Here is a 20,053-nt window from a genome sequence, read left to right as displayed (position 1 = left end):
TTTTTTTTTTTTTTTTTTTTTTTTTTTGCTTCAATTAGTTAATATTCTTGGTATGACTGAAAATGGCACTTTGCCAAGGATAACACGTCATGTTACTCAGAGGAGACTGGTTAGTCATAAATGTCATTTTCCCACAACATTTACAGGAACTGGATGTTCTCTAAAACAATTTTAACACACATTTTATATAGAAAGAAATGTCTGGGACCCCATTTCTATCCATGGGCAGAATAGGCACTGAGCCTATCTCTTTAGCTAATTATGGCTTTATTTGTATATTATCAGTCATCAGCAGTGGCAAAATCCAGAACTTTCCATATTGCCATGCATGTGTCCTCTGTTGAACTCAAGGCACCTTTCTAGCTGCCACTAGTGCTGGATAAACTGCTCAGTAAGGCAGTGGACACGGTCATTTAGACAGGTGGGAGTTGGCTGCAAATTGCAGCGTGTTCTCCGTGTGCACTGAGGCAAGTGACAAGAATTCATGTTCTTTAGTACTGAAGGGGACTGCAGGGGAAGACTGCAGGTTTACCTTTGTTTTGTGGGATGGGGGTGGTTAGAAAACAATTAAACAGACTTTACTCAGGAATGATGTAGGTGTCATTCCTGCTCAAGAGCTGACGTTTACATGCTATAAACTGTATTAAACTGTACAATATAACCTATATTATATACATACATCCTGATACAAAAGTAGATCTGTTTTGTTGTACTCTCAAAGTCGCTCTGTGTATGTATGTAGTAAATGTGGATGTTTGAAGATTGGGCTGGGGTGGCACCCCATTCTTTTTGAGGCAGAAAAAATACATCGTAATTGCTACTGCAATTTTAACTTAAGATATTAAAATTTCCTTTATGTGAAGTTGCATGAAGCAATGTAGTTGAGGCTTTCCAAATAAACAAAAGATTTTAATATAATTGGGGATGCTTATATAGTTGCAATTCTTTCTAGTAACCAAAATTAAAAGTATTAAGAACACTTAGAGATTTTACTTTGAAGCTAAATACACATCCTTTTCTCTACACATCTGAAAATGTGAGGGCCTCCATTTCTCTAAAATGGACTTTGCCAATATTTCCTTTTGCAGGGTGCAAGTTAAAGGGAGATTGTAGCAATGTGTTACAGTGTGGTTAACTATTGAAGACAACTTTGAAGCTACAAGTGGTGAAGTTTCCCACTTTCCAGTATGTGATCTTAAAAAATTGTGTTAAAACCATTTCCCACAGATTACAAGTACTTTTCTGTGCAGTCCTAGGCATTTGAAGCCCTGCAGTTCATGGGACTTTGCTACCTGGGAAATAATTCACTTCCTTGGTATCTGCCATAGCTGCTACRTATCTTGCTGTACGTCTCCTAAATGTAATGCACTGGTACATGAAGCATAGGATGTTTGGCAATTGTGTTTTCTCTTGTAAGACCTCAGGCCACATTAGCCTAGGAAAACTTGGCAAATCATCTAAAGGTGCAAAGCCAATACATATTTGTTAAAGCATGTTAAAGCTCTGCGTATTACTCTTGTTCAGGATTTAAGCTGTCATGGTTGCTCCAAACTGATCCTCTTCAGGAGGATTCTGCATTTTCTTTCAGGATGGGAAGCTATAGTCAAGAGTTACTGGTAATACTCTGAATTTGTTTTTAATGATTAAAATTCTGAATAGTTCTAATTCATACACTTAAATAACACCTTTTTTTACCGAACAGAATAACCTCTTTACTTAAATACCTGTGATAAATTGTGTAACCAAAGAACATGTTTTTTACTGTCAGATCTGTTGATTATCATGTGTTGAAATAAGGTTTTTCATTATTCTGTGGCCTTGATGGTTCACTACATTAAAGGTCAAATGTTCTGCTTAGACATAAAATAAAATAGGAATTTTCAGTTATGTGTTCCTTCAAAATGTCAATAACAAGTTTGGTTTTAGAATCAGCTTTTTCTTTCTTTTTCTTTTTTTGTAGCTACTTGTATGTGTTTGCAGCAGGTGGAGTAACCGTTGCTTGCTTTGGAAAATAGATGTTTCCTTACCTTTAGCAAAATAGCTCTAAACTGTTAGGATGAAAAAGTAGATTTAATTAGTCATATCTATTCTGTGACCAGTGGTTTCTTTAACCATTTTAAAGTTTGTCTGGACATTCTTCCTAAAACCCAAAGAGATGCTTATTTTTTCCATCATTAGTTGGTTTCCAATTTTCCTTCTTTGCCTTTCAAAAGCTATCATAAAAAAGATTTTTAAGGAAAGATGAGAGTCACATGCATGTATATTTTCCTTGCCTCTCCATATAAAGGCTTTCAGACTGAAATTATTCGCTGTTCTTTTAACAACTGTTCTTTCAGTTCAACATTCTCTACCTCATTATACTCCAAATTGATTTATAACTCAGTATCATCATGTGGCTGAAGGGCATTTGGCTATGTGCCATATTTGATCTCTTCTCTTGGCTGATGATCTGTGATGTTTGGGATATATTATGCTATTTTCAGATGTCACTAAAAAACGAAGGTTCTGTAGCATGTTTTCATGTACAGTGCATTTCTGATGTAATACATTTTAGCTTTTATTGTTAATTTAAAAAGCGATTTGAAATGCTGAGAAGAAAAAGGCACCATTATCTCTAGATCCCACTGGCTGGTTGGGTAACTGCATTAGTCCAGGTATATCAGAAGGTTCATTGACAGGTTATAAAATGTTAGCTTGTCGAAATCTGATTTTTTTTTCAATTATATTTGATTGAAATAGGACAATTTTCGTACTTGCAAAGATGGCAGCAATAGTCTAGAGCTTTAAGCAGAGGATGCGAACAAAGCGATGCARAGCCAGACAGTTTCTAAGGAGGCTGCTCATTTGTATACTGTGTTATGTTTTCATCCCTCCTCTGTTATAGGAGTTAGCAGAAGGTGTAAGCTGAAGGTTCTTGTCTGTTGTTGTCAGCTATTTTCCCCAAAAGAATTGAGGGCGGCAGCTCCTAAGGAGAGCCTAACTCTCCTCCCCTCACCCCCAGCAAATCTAGACAGTCTATTCTATCTGTTTTGTATTGGCACTTATAGAAGTTCTACTTGATTACTTGGTTTTAGAGGGTTTTTTTCAGTCTGCTCCACTTGCACATGCAAATGTGCATACCCATATTATGTGTTAGATATGTTTTTAGAAACATATTTTAGGAGAAGTTTGAAGCCTGCCAAGGTTCTTGGTGGCCCTTTCAGTGAAGCCAGCTGAGTATTTTACTTGGGAATGGCATGGGTTCCTAGAGAAAAGATTTTTCTCTTTGCATAAAAGAATATATGATACTATTTTGCAAGTTAAGAAAATGTTTCATCTTTGAGCATTAACAAATTACATTTTTCCCCACCTTCCTATATAAAGTCATTAATAACAGTTTGAGGACCCAGTTTCCGTATAACTTCATTCAAGTTAATATGGTAAGTGTTGGATTTGAGATACTTAAGTAAGGGGTTAGCTGTTCCATATATGGAGCTGTTGTACCCCAAGCTCAGGTGACCAGATTTTAAAGAAGAAAACAGGCTCACTTAATTCCCTTTCTTCTGTTCTACAAGGGGCTCTGAAACAGAATGGCTCTACTGAAGCTGAGAAGGTGCTTGACTGAGGGAAGTGTTTTTCAGCTGAAAACTAAAATACTGTGGAATTTATTAGGTGTCTTCTGTAAAATCTCTGTATAGCTAATTAAAATAAAATTATATTTAAGAATGTGGTGGATGATATTGTGCATGTTCAGCTTCAGGTGATCTCTAGCCAAACTTACAAGTGATAAAATTTCCTAGTTTTCCTCACAGTTTGACCTAATGACTGAAATTTATGGAAATTTTACCAGAAGATTGATAAATGAAAAAACATTGATGGAACTCAGTCAGCTTATAATTTCTTTAAGATGTTTTTTTTTTCCATGAGCTTGAAATCTATTATGGAATTAAAATGTGATTTTTATAAGTGCATTATTTGCCATTTTTAAACAGCCAATCTTCTGTATTTTTTCTCCAGGTACTTGCAACATGCTTCTTAATTTTAGTTTTTAAAATTTTTATTTTCTCTCTTTGTGTACTCATTGAAGCAGTTGATTTGCAAACAGTAGATAAGGTCCGTCTTTTCAAAAAGAAGTGAAAAGTTTTAAAACCACTCTCTTGCAATGAATTTGAAAGAAATTGCTTTGGATATTAGGTTTAAGGCAGATCTTTAAAAACTCTAACCTAGCATTTAATATGACTCAAGTGCAATGCTTTTGTACCCTTCCTAGCCTTTGGAAGCCTACAATGGACAAATCTCATTCATGTATTGTTTTATGTTTCAGAAATACATGTAAGATTTTTTTTTCCATCACTTAAAAGTCTCAATTTTGATTGGGCTGTACTATGTGGGTGTTATACAGACATAAACATGAAAATCAAATGTTGTTTGTTGTAATGAACATGAATGATCCTGGACAAAACATCTTGCAGGATCATGAAAGCTTTTTGTTTATTTGCTTGTTTTTTCTTATAATTAAAAGTAGTCTGTTTATGAAGTATTCCAAGGATCAAAAGATAAGATTTTTAAATTTATTTCTTGTCAAAAATGTTCCACTTTTTTCATCAAGACTTTCAGTCTTGTCTGCTAGGGCTTTGTAAACCCCATCTGAAGTACTTCCATAAAGGTCTGTTGAGGCTTGAGCACAAGCAGTTTGGTTATTGTGGGCTCTGGTTGCTCAGCTTCTATGAATATGCAATGTGAAGCAAAATGGCATAAGTTCTGCTTAATTACCTCAGCAGCCACTTGCTGGTAGTTAGCAGTAGGTCCTTTGCACAGCTTGAGGCTGAAGTAAAATGGGTGTGTAGCATCATCATGGTATGCATGATGAGCTGTAGCAGAAAGGGTGACCTCTTTAACAGGAGAAAAATTTGAGCATTTATGGACCTGAATGAGTGGCTGAAATGTTGTCTAGCAAGGTTGGTTTGAACTTTCACCTCTAAACTTTATTATTTTGTTATTAAAATAGAGTTACATAACAATGTTGCTGGGCATCCATTCGGTTTGTATAAGCTAGCTTTAATTTATTTCATCAATGTTTGCTTTTCTCTCCTCTTCACTGTTGCCTCTCAGTTTTGTTGCTCTGGTGAGGAGGCAGTACTTCAGGTGTTGGTTTTGTACTGTTTTTAAACTAGAGGCTACAAACTACTGCAGAAAATCAAATATACTTTCCTTGAATCTATCAACATTTGAGAAATGTAAGTTGTATATACCTGAGCATGCTCCATTGGTTAATCAGTGTGAGTACTGTTACTGACTTCCCACAAATATCATGGTGCCCTAGAAGCCCCATGTCTCATTGACAAGCAAAGAGAGCAAATCTCAAAATCAGCCAACATACTGAGAGATGCTAAGACTCAAAATGTCCATTACTTCACTTGAAGCGCAAGACTGGGGGACTATATTTGGATTTTTTTCACCAATGCTTCCGACCTACTTGGAGCTGAGTGATACAGTTTAGTAAACAGTTGTCAAGGATGCCATGGCAGAAGCCACTCAATATGAGAGAGACAAATCTAAGCAATTAAAAATAATTTATTTTTAGTAGAAATGAGTAGTTTCTAAGTTCCCATCAATTAGATGACAGGCTGAAGTATTGAAGTGAACTCTAATGAATCAAAACTGAAATTTTTTAGGATAGTTTTCAAAGATCTGTCTTTCTGCATTATAAACTCTGTAGGATTCTGACTTAGATATTTTAATGGGTTACTTTAATTGCTTCTTTAATAAGCTCTGTTCAGGTGACACCACACCCAGGATTTGAGAGATATTGCTTGTAGGAGAGTTCTGAAAGACTGGTGGCTGCTCACTTTTCCATGCACGACCACACTTGATAAAGAATTTTTCCTAAAGAAAAGTGCTAGCTTTTTAAGAACTGTCATAGAATGGAAACTGTTGCTGGGAGCAAAATAAGGTGCTTTTCTTTTCTTTTCTTTTTTTTTCCTAATCCCATGACAATGGCAAATGTGTAATTCATCACAGCACAAGGTAAATACTACGAAAGTGCTTTTATGCTGCAAAATCATGCACTGACTTGATTTTACTAGTTCTGGTGTGGAAAATAAAATAGGTGCAAGTTATATTCATAGATCTTACAGGTCAGATCTCTAAAACTTCTGTCAGCAGTGATGGGAAACCAGTGAGGCAGTGTTTGTCAGTGGTGGGAAGGAAAATGATGGGCAGGAGGAAAGGGTCAGTGCAGTTTGATAGGAAGCTGACTGTCATCCCTGAAGGACATACTTGGTTCTTGAAATGCTTTCTCTTCATGTTAGATATTGTAAAAAGTTAATATAAAAAGAAATTTAAGTGAAGACATACAGTTTTTAAAGAGTGAATTATATGATAATTCTTTTCCTTTACATGCTTTGACTGTTACATGATTCAAGGTCATTTAATTTTTACTTGCTTTACATCAGATATTCTCAAAAGGTATTAAGAAATCTGTGATAAAAGAAGGTAGAGTATTATGCTGTGACTAGGTAATACTGAACAAAAAGCAGCAAGGCATATTTATGATTATACTTCAGTGTACTTACTTTGGACTTTTACCAGTATAAATGAGAGCAAAACTGGTGCTGTAAGTGAAGAATCTTTTCTCTTTAGATCTGCAAAAGGCAGACTGTGGGAAATGGAGTTCTTTAAGCTTTTGATAGATGTCAAGATTCATATTAGGCATTCACAGTACAAATGGTATTTTGGATATTGCTGAAGCAGTAATTAATAGTTTATGTTGCCCTCCTTCTCTGTTAGATTTGGGAGAGCTAAAATAGTCTCTTACCTAAGGGTGGATTTATTTCTATTTTCAGTTACTGCCTTTATCAAATAAATAGGTTTTCTATTGCGTATGTAATATTTCCGTATTGTAGTCCTTTTGCTTAGCTTATCTTTGCTCCTCAGACACAATTTTTGAAGGTCTGTTACTTAAATGTTACTTGGTTTGTAACATATCTTTTCATAATTTGGCTAACATTTCCACTTTATAACTTGACAATGTACTTTCTAAGTATTAAATCCACYGGGCATAGGATATGTACTAAACCTTTTTTAGACCTTTTTTCTCATAAATGATTATTTGCTGCTGTAGGTTGCATGTCTACAGGCATCACAGAATAGCAAGGAGAAGACGTTGTAAGGGCTTAGGGTACAGATCCAAACTATTTGTTTTCTAACATAAACTTCCATTCGTTCTGGTTGCCAGGATTCTTTTCACTCTATATAGCAATATAGTGCCCTCTTTTTGACTCTATCATGAGGCAAACTGAAAGCACCAATAGAAATGTGAACTTTGCTCATTAGAAGAAAAAGTTATCTTGAAAACATAGATAAGACTTTTATTTAAATGCCAAAGTTAATAATACATAATATCTGATTTATCTTTGAAATGGAATATCCATATATATTTAGAACCATGTTGAAAATAACTACTGAATAATTTTTTGTTGTTTAAAGTAGGAAAAAAATAATGAAAATGTTCACACATAGGATTTTGGTTTTTAGCTTTTAAATCCATGTATGCTTGATAGAACAATAATGTATATGATTGTACTTTTTTAGTTTTTCTTAAATATATACCTGAACAAGGATTTTGCAGGATTTTAAGCAACAAATAAAAAACAAGCAAATCAATTCTGCTAACTGTGCTACCAGTTTATACCAATTTCATTTCATATTATAGATTTTTTTTTAAAAAAAATACAGCCAAAACATATCTTTCTTTTTAATGTTTGAGAAGAGTTGGCCTAAGTTTGAAGGTCTTAAGTCTGACTTTCATAACACTTTAGAGTATACATGAGACTCCAGAGAGCAATGCTTAGTAGTCAGCATTTGCAAGTAGCATAGTAGTATCAACTTAATTGCAGTTATCCCAATAAATAAGAATTTGAGAGGATCTGGTCCTTAATCAAGGGAGAGAACCTTGTAATTTTGTATAGGATGCAGATGTGAAGTGTAAACACGCTAAGGCTTAGTGCCTCCTCAGAACCGCTTTCAACTCTCAGTTTCTTGGAGTTAATACTGCAGTACTGTTCTGCATCTTGAAGAACCAGCCTCGGAGAGCCTCATGCATTTTCTCAGCTTTTTAAAGCCGCATCACTTGTTTGATGGCCAGTGTTTCAGGTTTTTTTGCTGCAATCTGACAGTTCTTTCCCCCTGTGATTTGCCACTTGCACACAAGGCACAGAAGAGGGAACCAGTGTGTAGGAGTTGAAAAGTTTGTTAGTAATTAAGCTAGTTGCAAATGTTTGTTTCAAAGACAGCATAATCTTATTGCAAAATGATGTCTGTGGCAATTTATATGTCCCTCTGTAAAATACCGTAAAAGTTGTTCAAAAGTATACTAAATGTTTAGAGACCAGTGTGCRTACATGTCTGCTAATATGTAGCATATGCGTGTAAACACGGCATAGAGGCAGTAGTTCTACCTAAGACATTACAATACAGTTGGACTCTTTCCACAGCTTTAATGCAGTCGTGATTTTATCCAACCCATTTGGAAAGTGTGTGTAATTCATAACTACCTCCTTCTTTAACATTAAACAAATTCTTCATCTGTTGGCTCTGTAAGAATCGTTTAAAATACAGTTTTAAATTCCTGCGGTAGTCATCCTACTTCTGAGTAACAGGACATCATCTAGATCTCGTGGTGGTTTGGGGTTGTTTTTCTTTCTTTCTTTCTTTCTTTTTTAATCCCCACCCCTTCTTTTCGACGTGACATGAAAAAAAAAATTATCCCTCTTAACAGGGAAAAGGCAGAAGTAGCAGGGATTGCTAGAAGCAGTTCTCTTCCCGCCCTCTGTCTTACCTGGTGCTGCTGGACTAGGGAGCTCCGGGCTGCGCTAGTGCCGCATGGCGCGAGGCTTCCCGCGGTAGCACCGGAGCTGCGAGCGTTCCCGCAGCCGCGCTAAACAATGAGAGATAGGCGCTCCGCGTGCCCCAAGCCTATGGAGCATTACGTCAGCGCCTTGCCATATAAGGAGCTCTGTGGTGTGCAGACTCCTCGGGTCCGACTAGTGCGCTTCAGTGATAGCCAGAACTTAGAAAGCCTCTTAATGTGTCCTGGCTCCAGCTGACGCTCCGGACTGTGTGAAGAATTTCATTTGTCTACTAGTGCATGGCCAAAAAGAATGTGCGGAAGGTTGGGTTACGGCAGTTCCTTTCTATTCCTGATAATAAAGTCGTTAAAAGTTGTTAGCTCATTAATTCTAATGTTTTCCATTTAGTTTCCTAGCCTAAAGCTTGAAGGAAGAAGGGAAAAATTAAATTCAAGGTCATCTTCTTTAATAAGTTGTCCTAAAGGAACTTTTCCTTTTTTTCATACTTTTTTTTTTTTTTAATATGTCAAAAGATGTGAATTTAGCTGAATTCCTAAGAGGGTGATATGAACATCTAGCCTTCTCTGTCGCTCGCACGCTCTCTCTCTCCCTCTCTCTTTTTCCTGTCCTTCTGTAAAGAGTCGGGGTCCACAGAGGATAGTATTTTATTTCCTGATGATGTAACTACAAAACAATTCTCTAAGTGATGATGGGAAGGCCAGATGAAATGTAACTTTTTTTTTCTCTCTCTAGTGTTTTTCATACAAAACCCTTTCCTTTTCATATGTTTGTGTTTCAACTAACACAATTAAGCAAACCAGCCAACTATTTTTAGTAAGGTCTTAAAGAAATGAATGGTTTGTTTTACTATTTAGGAAAGAGGCCAGAGGCCAAAAAGGAGGCTTTAGATTGAACAGAAGAGCTTAAAATGTATCTCTTCAATGTATACCCTGAATAAACATTGAGAACACAGGGAAGGAATATCTGAAATAAGCACAAAATTCGTTGTTGAAATTCCAGACAGAGGTTACAGGAGTTAATGAAATAAATTCCTGTTATGTTGATGAGCAACTTAGACCATTGAAAATGCTTTCTAAACTATTTTGCTCAGCTTTGTTAAAGTAGATGCATCCACAGTTTGTTTATTTGCATTATTGAGTTTTAGTCTTCAAATAAACTTTAGTACAGTTTAAGCTGTCCTATTATCTGCTTCTTGGATGTGGTTGTGTTGTGCTTGAACTTAATGCTAATATGATGTACTTATTTGGAGTTGTTATCTGTATCTATGTAAAGACAAATGGTGATTAAAATGTCTGTATTTCATTAAAAATATTTTTTAGCTACCCTGTACATTTAGCTACCCTGAATGTAGTCATACAAAGATACTTATACTTTAGCTGGAAATTTTCAGTAAGCTTTTTGCTCTGTGACTGAGCCAGGACTTATTCAGAAGTGTATTACATGCATGTATGGACAATCCTGCTTTCCTTTTACATTTTTTGAGGAAGTTTAGATTTGTGTACTTGATTGGAAATCTTCCATATCTATTTAAAAAATGAGTATGCCTGTTTACTGACCCTTCCAAAATGGTTTCTGAGATTATGAAATGTCTTATTTGAATATACCAGTGAACAGACCATAACRATATTTTATTTCATATTATAGGGAGAGTTAGAAATCAAATCCTCTCCAAAAAACCCAACCTGTCCTTCTACTGAAATTGGACTGTTCAGATGCTTGCCTAATGTCTTTGGGAAATAACACTTTGTATAGTTTCCTTTTTCAAAAGTATGGTGCCAGCCTATCTCTTGCATCATGTAGCAGTTCATGGAGGTGACCTTGGTATGAGGAACATGAGGCTGACTTCAACTGAAAACTTGCCACATGTATTGGRACTCTATAGCTATTTAAAAGAACAGGACAGCTGCAGGTGCAGGTGTCTTAGATCAGGCTCTATCCAGTTTGAGTTGCAAGGGGAGTCAGGTAAGTAGGAATCTACTTTGTATAATAGAGATCTGGTAAAGGTAGCTACGAGTTAAATATATATGCATTCTTTTATGCTTGTGTGTGTGTGTGAGGCAATGAAACTTACCATTTTTCTATTTCACTTCTTTATTTTTCTTTCTCTCTCTTTCACATTATTTTTCTCTTTCTAGATCTTTCCGTTCACATGCACAGTGTCTAGCTCTTCAATCTCTGTATGAAAATTGCTTGCATTTTTGTCCTCCTGCAAGAAGCAGTTAGTGTAGACCAAGAATAGCTTTGAAGAAGAGAACTTTCTGAAAGCTGATAAACAAAAGACCATCTTTACCAGTCCAGTTCTGTTTTGGAGTTCCTAGGAACACAGCTCAGACAGTGATGGTGATAAGCTTATTGACAGTCTGGGGGCAGGCTAAAGGAGGGAACAGGGAATGCAAATCCTCCCATTTATAAATGTCGTAGTACAGGCTGTCTTCTGCCACGAAGATCATAGGGCTGGCATATGTGCTTTTGGTGTCTGCTCAGACTTTGATGAAGGGAATTTAAAAAAAATCCTAAATCCATGAAGAGCTTCTGGTCTTGGCATGTGTGTAGTGTCCTCCCAAGTGAAGCTTTAATGATTATCAAAAGATCTGTAGTATGTTAAGAATGATGACTATACTTAACCATACAAGAATTAGATAACCGAGGGGGGAAAAAAAAAGTTTACTTTGCTACATTCACCTTTGCTCTCTAAAAAACAATTCTGTTTCCTTAATTACTAGCCATAGTTGTTCAGAATGGGTGTATTTGCAAGTATTATGACAGCAAAGGAATCTGTGGATTTGTAGAAGCTAGTAACAAAAGTGTTAGTAGATCATTAGGTGCATCCCCTGACAATGCAGGGCTGGTTCCTGCAACCTGCTTGTGATGGCTTTGGTGGAGTCTTTGTCTCTTTGCTTATCATTTCATTTCATTACTTTTGCCCATGATCTCTCAGGATTTTATGTGAGAAAATAAAAACTAGAAAGATGGAAGCTTGTAGCCAGCAGGGAGAAGATAGAACAAATAAGCTAAATGACTAGAAGGCTTTTATTTAGACTTTATCTTAAAGTCTGAATTCCTCCCATTACTTCCATCATTAAACTACTACTCTTTCCTTTTTCTTCCCATGACAATTCTTAGCAGCAGTTTCAATGTCCTTAAACCCATAACCTAACTGTTGCAGCATTTGACCCTTTCCTTTAGCCATTTTCTATCTAAGATAAATAAAGGAAATTAGAACTTGGGCCTCAGTTCAACAAAGCACTTAAAACATAGTCCTGTGTATTTTTGTTGAAAAAGGAAAGAACTTCAGCATAAGCCTGATTTTAATGATATATTGAAATGCTTGACTGAATCAGACTCATGGTCACATTTTACTTCATGTAGATAATGCTGAAGCTGGGACTTTTAAAATTATCCGTGGAATCCGTATCTTAAGTTACTTTTATATTCTAAAAGTAGACATCTACAGAAGTACAAATACTGTCAAAGCTTTTATTAACATTTTATTTTATTTTAAACAGTTTGCTTTTTTGGAGGGGTTCTGCTTAAACTTTGCAAGTGATACTGGAAAAGTAAAACACACAAGATTGACAAGTTGAGTATTAATGGCTTGCATAAATGGGATCTAGTGTTTAATGTTGTTTTAATAACTCATGTGACTTTAAAGATTTTTCTCCAGTATGTGTTCAACCTTGGCTCTGAAATCTGTGGGAGTTTTGCCATTAACTCAGTGGAAGAAGTGAGTGAGAAGAGTGAGTACTCCTTAAATTATTTCCTGAATTGATAGCATCCTTTTAAAATTATGTAGCCAATTTGTCTTTATTACTTTTCCTAGCATTGTGATTGACACGCTCAGATTTCATTAGCAAAGGAGATTATAGTGTTTTATATTCTAACACATACCTTAGCTTTTGAATACTACACAGAGAAGTATGGAAAATGCTGCATGTAAGCGAGTATGAAACGCACTGACAATTATTAGATTGCACATGGAAGACGAGGAGGAGAAGCAGGGGAAAGTTCTAAAGATAAAATTCTTTAGATTCATGTGTCTTTTACTGTGGGCCATGGAAGGAAACAGATTCATATCTTCATTACTGTTTTTTTTTTTTTTTTTTTTTTTTAATTTTTTTGGCAGCAGGAAGAAATATTTTTTCCAAACTCCCCTATTGTTTGCAAATTCCATTATTCACCATTCTTTGGCAGATACAAACAAAATTCCTAGCCCGTTATTAGAGATAATTAGATCCCTTTCTGCTGGGCATTGTCCTGAGAAGTAGATGACTGCATCTCTTCATTTTACTGCTAATGACTTTTCTCCTAAGAGGAGCTGGCAAATGTTCCGTATGTGCTTGTGAGATGACTTCCCCTTGTATGGGACAAAGGTAAATTTTTATGATAGAGACATTTAGTGCATTGCATAGCTTTCCATGAACAAACATGAATAGAATTTAATTTGTATGCTTTCTCCTAGCATACATAGTCCTGTATAAACTATATATACCCAAGTAAGCTTTTCTCCATAATAAAATGAGATACTATTCATTGGTCAATGCAAAACTCTTCACACCAGTGTACACCAGTAGTCTAGACTTGGAGGTTTGTTTTGCTGTGCAGTGATTTCTGTTCTGCAAATCTGCATGTCTAGTTGGACTCTTCCTGAAAGCACAACAGCCATTTCAATATTAATACAATAGCACTCAACAAGTTGTAATCATGTGAAAAATGTTTTGCTGGTAAACCATGGAAGAAGCTAAGTTTCACATCTGTGAACAGGCTTGAAAATAAGACATATTTTAAATGTCTTTACTATTTAAGCTCCAGGAAAAAAAATCGTGGTTCTGTGTATTTAGTTGCTTACTTTTATTCCTCCATCTTCTATGAAATTCAGTCAAAGTGAGATTCTCCATGCAGGAGTTTAGGGAGATGGAGCATGACTGAAACACCTTCAAGTTCAGATCTGACTCTACATGAATCTCTTTCTCATATCTTGTGTACCTGTGGGAGAATTGCACTGAGTTAGCCTAAGCTGTGAATTTCATTCATTTTGCTCAAACCTCCTTCTGAACACTTGAATACTTGTTTGAATAATAAGCACACAGATTTGAGTGAAGTTGACTCAACTTTTTGCATAGAAGTTGACTCAGCTTTTTGCATAGACACAAGCTGAGCATGGTGTCAGTGAGGATGCTCCTTTCAAGGCTTCAATGCAGATGAAGTGAAGATCAAGATGCAAGTCCCTTCAGTTCCTCCATGTTGTTGATCTCTTCCATTTTGTGTTTCTCTTTGTGTCTGGAGTTTTTTCATTTGTTATTGGGTGGTACTATTCAACCACTGCCTAGGAATGCAAAGCCCGGCACATAGGCTGAAGGGATTCATCATTCAAGTGTGTTTCTTATGATTTGTAAGTTCTACAGGAGTCACTTAAGGGCCATGATCTACTCTGAGAGCACAGGCTTCTTAGGGACACCCTTATGTGAATATGGCCTTGAATGTAGTTCAGGAACTGTAAGGAGGTTTGTTTTCATCATTGATTTAGACATACAGGAGTTACAAAGTTGTCACACTTTTTTCCCTTTTTTTGTGGTTATTAAGTAGGGTGAATCCAAGATCAAAATGTACCTGAGCCTTCTGTTTCATTGTTGTAATTCTCTTGGTTAGTCTTCTCTTGCCTCCTACAGATTAACCCAATGAAAATGTAACCATTAAAGGATGTTAAAGAATTAAAGTCAGAATGTTTGTCTGAAAGGTAGTAAGAATGATTATGGATGCTTAGGAAGGTAAACATTGCGTGGAGAGGAAGCATCTTTTTATTGGGCTGCCTGCAATAGCTAAGGTAAAAAAAAAAAAGACATCTTCTCAGACACATAGGCCCTTCTTTGGGTCTCTACATGCTGCCATTTATGTTATGAAGTCTACATAGAGCTTTTCCTGCATCAGTTGATGAATTTTCCTAGGATTCATGCTTAAAAATAAATGTTAAAACTTTTCTTTATTCTCTGCTATTTTGGTGGCCAGACACTGGTCCCTGTTTAAAGCACAGTACTTTAGGATACAGATGATTTTGATACTTGTTCAAGGAACCTGTATTGAAATAATACAGAGGTGAATGTATCCTATATGGGCCATTTTAGATTGTGGATTCTTAGAGATGTAACATAACTTGGAAAACTTCGATCCCTTTGGGATTCAGAATAGCTGTGCTATCTGTTAGATTAATGGTTTAGAAATGCGACTTTGTGTGGTTCAATTCTCTGGTCTGGAAAAGTATTTACAGAATTCCTTGATCTCCTAATGTGTAGTCCCTTGTAGTTCTTTGTGTTAGTATTGCCCATAGCAGGTACTGTTCAAGGAGTCTCTTGGGCTTGGGGAATGTATTTAGCAGACTCAGACACTCCATAGCTCCAGATTCTGCAACAAAAATTTCACAAAACCCTTGAGTGAGGAAGCGGAATAAATACAAAAGTGTATTGATTAATTTGGCTTTTATGGAAGCCTGCATGAGATGTGTCAGCATTAAGAACTGTTACCTTAAACTCAGCAATGCTAAAGTTGTGTCTGTATCTGGGAATGCTTTTATTGATCTCATGACTGTAGATGCTATGTCAACAGGATGGGCCATTGCTAAGAAAATCTTTCAGGAGATGAGCTAAATGCTTGAATAAGCTACAGATTGCTTCATGCTTGAAACTTGTGCTAGAGCACAAAGAAGTGACTTAGGGCAATTCTCTTTTGGCACCTAAAGCAGAGACAAAAATCCCCTTTTATTCCCTAAAATCCCACACTACTTAAACAGTTTTCCTTGCAGTTTTTCCCAGTACTGTATGATCTGCTTTGTTTGGGTTTTTGGTTGTACTTCATTACTAATCTATTTTGTTTCATTATCTATTTCTTAATTCTGTGTACAGATGAAGTTTCTATTCTGTTATTTTAATGTTTTTTTCCCCCCCTTGATAGCTTAGTGTGGAAAGCATTCAGACAGAACATCACTTCTGACTTCTACTTACTTTAATCAGTGAACTCGGAAGCTCATAATACAAAAATTAATATTCATTAAATGAATGATATTTACAATCCATAAAAAGTTATGTGTACACTGAGTGTGTGATCACAATGCTCTGTGCAAAATTGATTAAATGTGGAGATGTATGGGATTGTTTCATATAATGATGCAATTTCGTATTAAAAAAAATGAAGTGGAATAAAGCAGCTTTTCTTTTACTACCGTATCTAATGGTATATTTGATTCTTGTTTATAACTTATCCTCTAAAGAGACTATGTTATTATTTAAGAAAAATTTAAACAGAGCTGATTCCTTAAGTGGACATGCAATTTTAATTCCAGTAGTTCTCTTCTAGATTATTTTTAATGTGACTTGGTTTTCCTGGCAAAGATAGTACAATGGAAAATCATGGACCTTAGTAGTAGCAGGTGATCCTACCAACACAAAGACTTAAGCATGGTAAATTTGTCAATTCCTTCCCCCCCCCCCCCCAGAATAAAAGTATATAAACAAATGTACAAATATATATATGAGCGTACCCTAGCCAGTAGCAAAGGTAGGAGGAGGAAAGCATTTCTATTCGATTGCAGTATGGTGCTTATAATGTTGCTTGTAACTTTTTGGAGAATGAGAACATTTATTATTAACTTTTACAGAACATACAACAAAGAAATAAACAAAGAAGTGTCTGGATTCTGTATATGATAAACAGAGGCCTAGAACTAGAAGTTAGAAAAGAATAGGTATTTTTTGAATTCTTAAGATTTGTTGCATTGGTTAAATGAGACCTATTTTTGCATGATCTCTTAGAATCTGATTAAAGTTGGCTTTTCCTATTCTGAGATGTCAGTGTTTTGGGACATTTGAAATCTTTTATGTTCTCTGATATATCTTTGTTTTACCCCATTCTTCTGTTTGTATTTATTGTTTTTATTTCAGAATCCCTATAGCAGATGAGCATAGGCTATTCACATATACAACAAATCAATCTTTTTGATATTCTTGCTGAGTAAAGAATGTACATGGGTCTAATTCAAACAAAATAGGAGGAGTTATTCTAGTGTAAGCCTAAGGTGTGTCAAGAGTGACATAAGGCTTACAGAAAACTTGACAAGAATAAACACTTTATTTGGGAGTTATAAAAATGCCTTTGCCTTGGGGCTTGGGAATGTAGATGGAACCTTAACCTGTGGCTGTCCATGTTTATCTAAATCAGTGAACATTATGCCCAAATGTTGCTATATATTGTTGCTCAGTGGTTAGTGTGGTGTGACCTTGGATTTCTTGGAGCAGTTCCGATGCAATAGGTATCCCTGTAACAGGAACGTTTAGAGGCTTCTCGGCACCCTTATTGGTGATTTTGCTCAGGGAGAGCAGCATCCGCTCCCTCATCTTTTGGGAATTGCTCTGAAAAGTCTGCATATGCAAATGCAGATGAAAGAATTATGAAAACTACTTTGGAACTGGAAGCAGAAACATAAATGTCTATTTCACTGCCACACATTAGTGTGTTTTATGAGCGTACTTGAAAGGCTTTAATATCCACAACAAGTCGAGAAGTTTATACTTCAGCATACAGTGGTGATCTCTTCAGAGAAAGTTTGAGCATTGTTTGGTTATGGATAAAGTAATATGAGGTTTGTATAAACTTCTGTAGGTAATGGCTCCAATAGTTCTTGATTTCTTTAGTTGATTGTTCTTTAGAAGAAGTGATTGAGGGTTGTTTATGATACCTTTGTTTTAAACACCGTGTTACGTGTTCCACATATGTATTAATATTTAAACAAACTTTGACTCATTGCTTTTGGTTTAGTATTAAGGGAAATGATGTCTTGCATCTTCTCTATTTCAGCTATACCTCAAAGGCAGGAGAGCTGTCCCATTTTCACTAGTGAATTCCTGTATGTTTCAAGAATAGCATTTGTATCTTAAGTTATATAAAAGGAAGTAGGGACATCATGATTTTGGATCCTTTTGCAGGTATAATAATTTATTTATTCTCAGAACTGCAAGAGTGTACAAATGAAGGCGACTAATTTTGTGGAAGCTGAATCCAGCTAGAGGAACATGCAGGCCCAAGTACTCTCTTAATTTTTTTTTTTAATACTTCTTCACCAGATGTTAACAAGTCTTTTCTGTTCTCCTTCTATTCTATGCTCATCTGTGATTTTTAAGTGTCTTCAGGAGCTAAAAGCGATAAAGGAGACTGGCTAACATTTTTCAAGCGGTGTTACCATCTTGTAAAAGAAAAATAATCAGTTAGTGGTTATTGGAGGGTATGGAGAGGACCATGTAAAGATGCTGATGTTCAGCAGAGTGACTGGGAAGGAAGGAATGATTAAGAGGCATTTTCAGCATTTATACTGGAATGCAGGGAGGTTTATGATCGTTATTTTGTTTGCACAATAATGTTATTGGGAAAGGGAAGAGCTCCAGAATCAGGCAGAGCCACAAGCGTTTGAATTTCACTTTGGCATTAACCAGAGTTTAGAAAGCAAAATGGCTGGGTCTTGCATCTCTGTTTGGAATTATCTTGGGAAACAATTATTTCAAATAGAGCCAGGTTATTGCTGTCAGTTGCATGACATCGAGAATACTGAAAAATGTCACCTTTCTGAACAGGAATGATTGGTTTTGACCCTGAAGAAAAATGTTCACTTTGTTTTCCAGTAGAGCTTTGGGTCAGCTTTTCAGATTTGTTTCAGTCTTTTTTTTTTTTTTTTAATCACTGACATTTTATTTTTCTCCCTGCTCGTTGCTAACAGTAATCTTTTACATGAAAGTGATCTTACTAAGGTGATACTAGCACTTTGTTTTCCATTGATTGATTCTTCTAGTGAATGTTAGAACATGAGACCTTTTACTTCTGAGAGGCTTTTTGTCTTTTTTTAAAAAAACATTTCTTCATTAACCTGCCATAAGGAAGCTGATATATATTTGCTGTATGATGTGACAGTCCTTTTAAGACCGTGTCTGGCAGGTGGTCTTACAATATTCATAGATCAGTCTTGTTCCACTTTAAGGAACAATGAGTCTACTGGGTGTGTGTTCATTTGCAATATTTGAATGTAAACCTCATTTAAAACTAATTCATATATTTTAAGTTACAGGTACATTGATAGAARCTGGATTTCCACATACAACTTCTCCATTAAGAATTGCACAAATCCTATATGCGTTGTTTTGACTGCTTCCTTTAACTGCATACGTTTCTTAAAGTCATCCAGAAAACACAGGTTTTTTACATTCTTATTCATAAATATAGGTTGGGAGAGGATTATTACTTTTGTTCTATTTCTGAAAACCTGTTAAGTTCAAATCAAGGTTTTTTTGGAGGGGGATAATTTTGAAGAAAATGATGATTCTGTTTTTGGTATCAGAAAGACTATGAGAACTATAGAGTCAAACAAATCAGAACGGGAGGCACAGCTCTCTGGTAGTTGGATGGTTCAGACTGAAATGCACTTGGGCTTTGAAATGTGTGGTTCATACTGGACATGTTCAGACGTTTTGTTTAAAGCGTAGCCACTTCCAAAGTAACATTACATCATCTTATTTGCAAAGTCACTATGCTGTAGTTGTCTTTACATCCAAAAGAACTCTCAAGGGAGATATCAAATTATATGCATTACATAATCAGAAAAAAGGCTTTATTGGTTGATTGTACCCTCAGGGTAGGATAGAGAATGGTAGTTGCATATGGAAGACGTAATCTTGCAAAATTAACCTTTTCGTAGCCATACTATCAGCAATTACAAAGGGAAATAATTGGCTGTAGGTGGAATTCATGAGGGAAAGGCATAGCTGAAGAAAGTAAGATTTTTAATTGGTTAAGAGTTCACTTTCTTTCTCTAAATGTATTTAAATGTATTGAAACAAAGAGAATGAAGAAATTTTTTACAGCTGTATTTATGGTCTGGCTCGTTGAAATTTCATACGGTGTAACTCCTACTCTTAATGAATTCAAAGGAGGCAGACCAATTTCCAAGCTGTCTGTTGTTTTAATGTATTGGAAAATGATCTATGTAAAAATACTGGAAAGAAACTTTTTGGTTATGGAATATTAAAATTATCTTTCTAATCTAAGCACTACTTAGAGTTGTTCACCTATTAAGAGCCATATGTGCAAAATTACTGTGTGTCTGGCAACTTTAATTAGTGTAGTTCAGAACTGATCCAGTTTTTTTTTTTTTTTTTTTTTTTTTTTTTTTTTTT

General features: G+C 35.8%; 2 protein-coding genes across 2 annotated transcripts in view; one reads left to right on the top strand and one right to left on the bottom strand.

The window, feature by feature from the left end:
- Window positions 1-8,939, bottom strand: part of FILIP1L (filamin A interacting protein 1 like) — a 20,893-nt gene extending 11,954 nt beyond the window's left edge. The window contains exon 1 of the mRNA XM_085301470.1: window positions 8,819-8,939. The gene's annotated coding sequence lies outside the window, so the exon portion shown is untranslated. The remainder of the gene's footprint in view (window positions 1-8,818) is intronic.
- Window positions 1-20,053, top strand: part of CMSS1 (cms1 ribosomal small subunit homolog) — a gene marked incomplete at its 5' end in the record, with an annotated part of 243,070 nt that overhangs the window by 30,792 nt on the left and 192,225 nt on the right. The gene's annotated exons all lie outside the window — the stretch shown is intronic.

This window comes from Rhea americana, unplaced genomic scaffold (genome assembly GCF_003343005.1).
Source record: "Rhea americana isolate MKP2758 unplaced genomic scaffold, rheAme1 scaffold_177, whole genome shotgun sequence".
NCBI classification, from domain to species: domain Eukaryota; kingdom Metazoa; phylum Chordata; class Aves; order Rheiformes; family Rheidae; genus Rhea; species Rhea americana.
The sequence above is the reverse complement of the archived record's forward strand: the minus strand, read 5'-3'. Positions and strand labels throughout refer to the sequence as shown.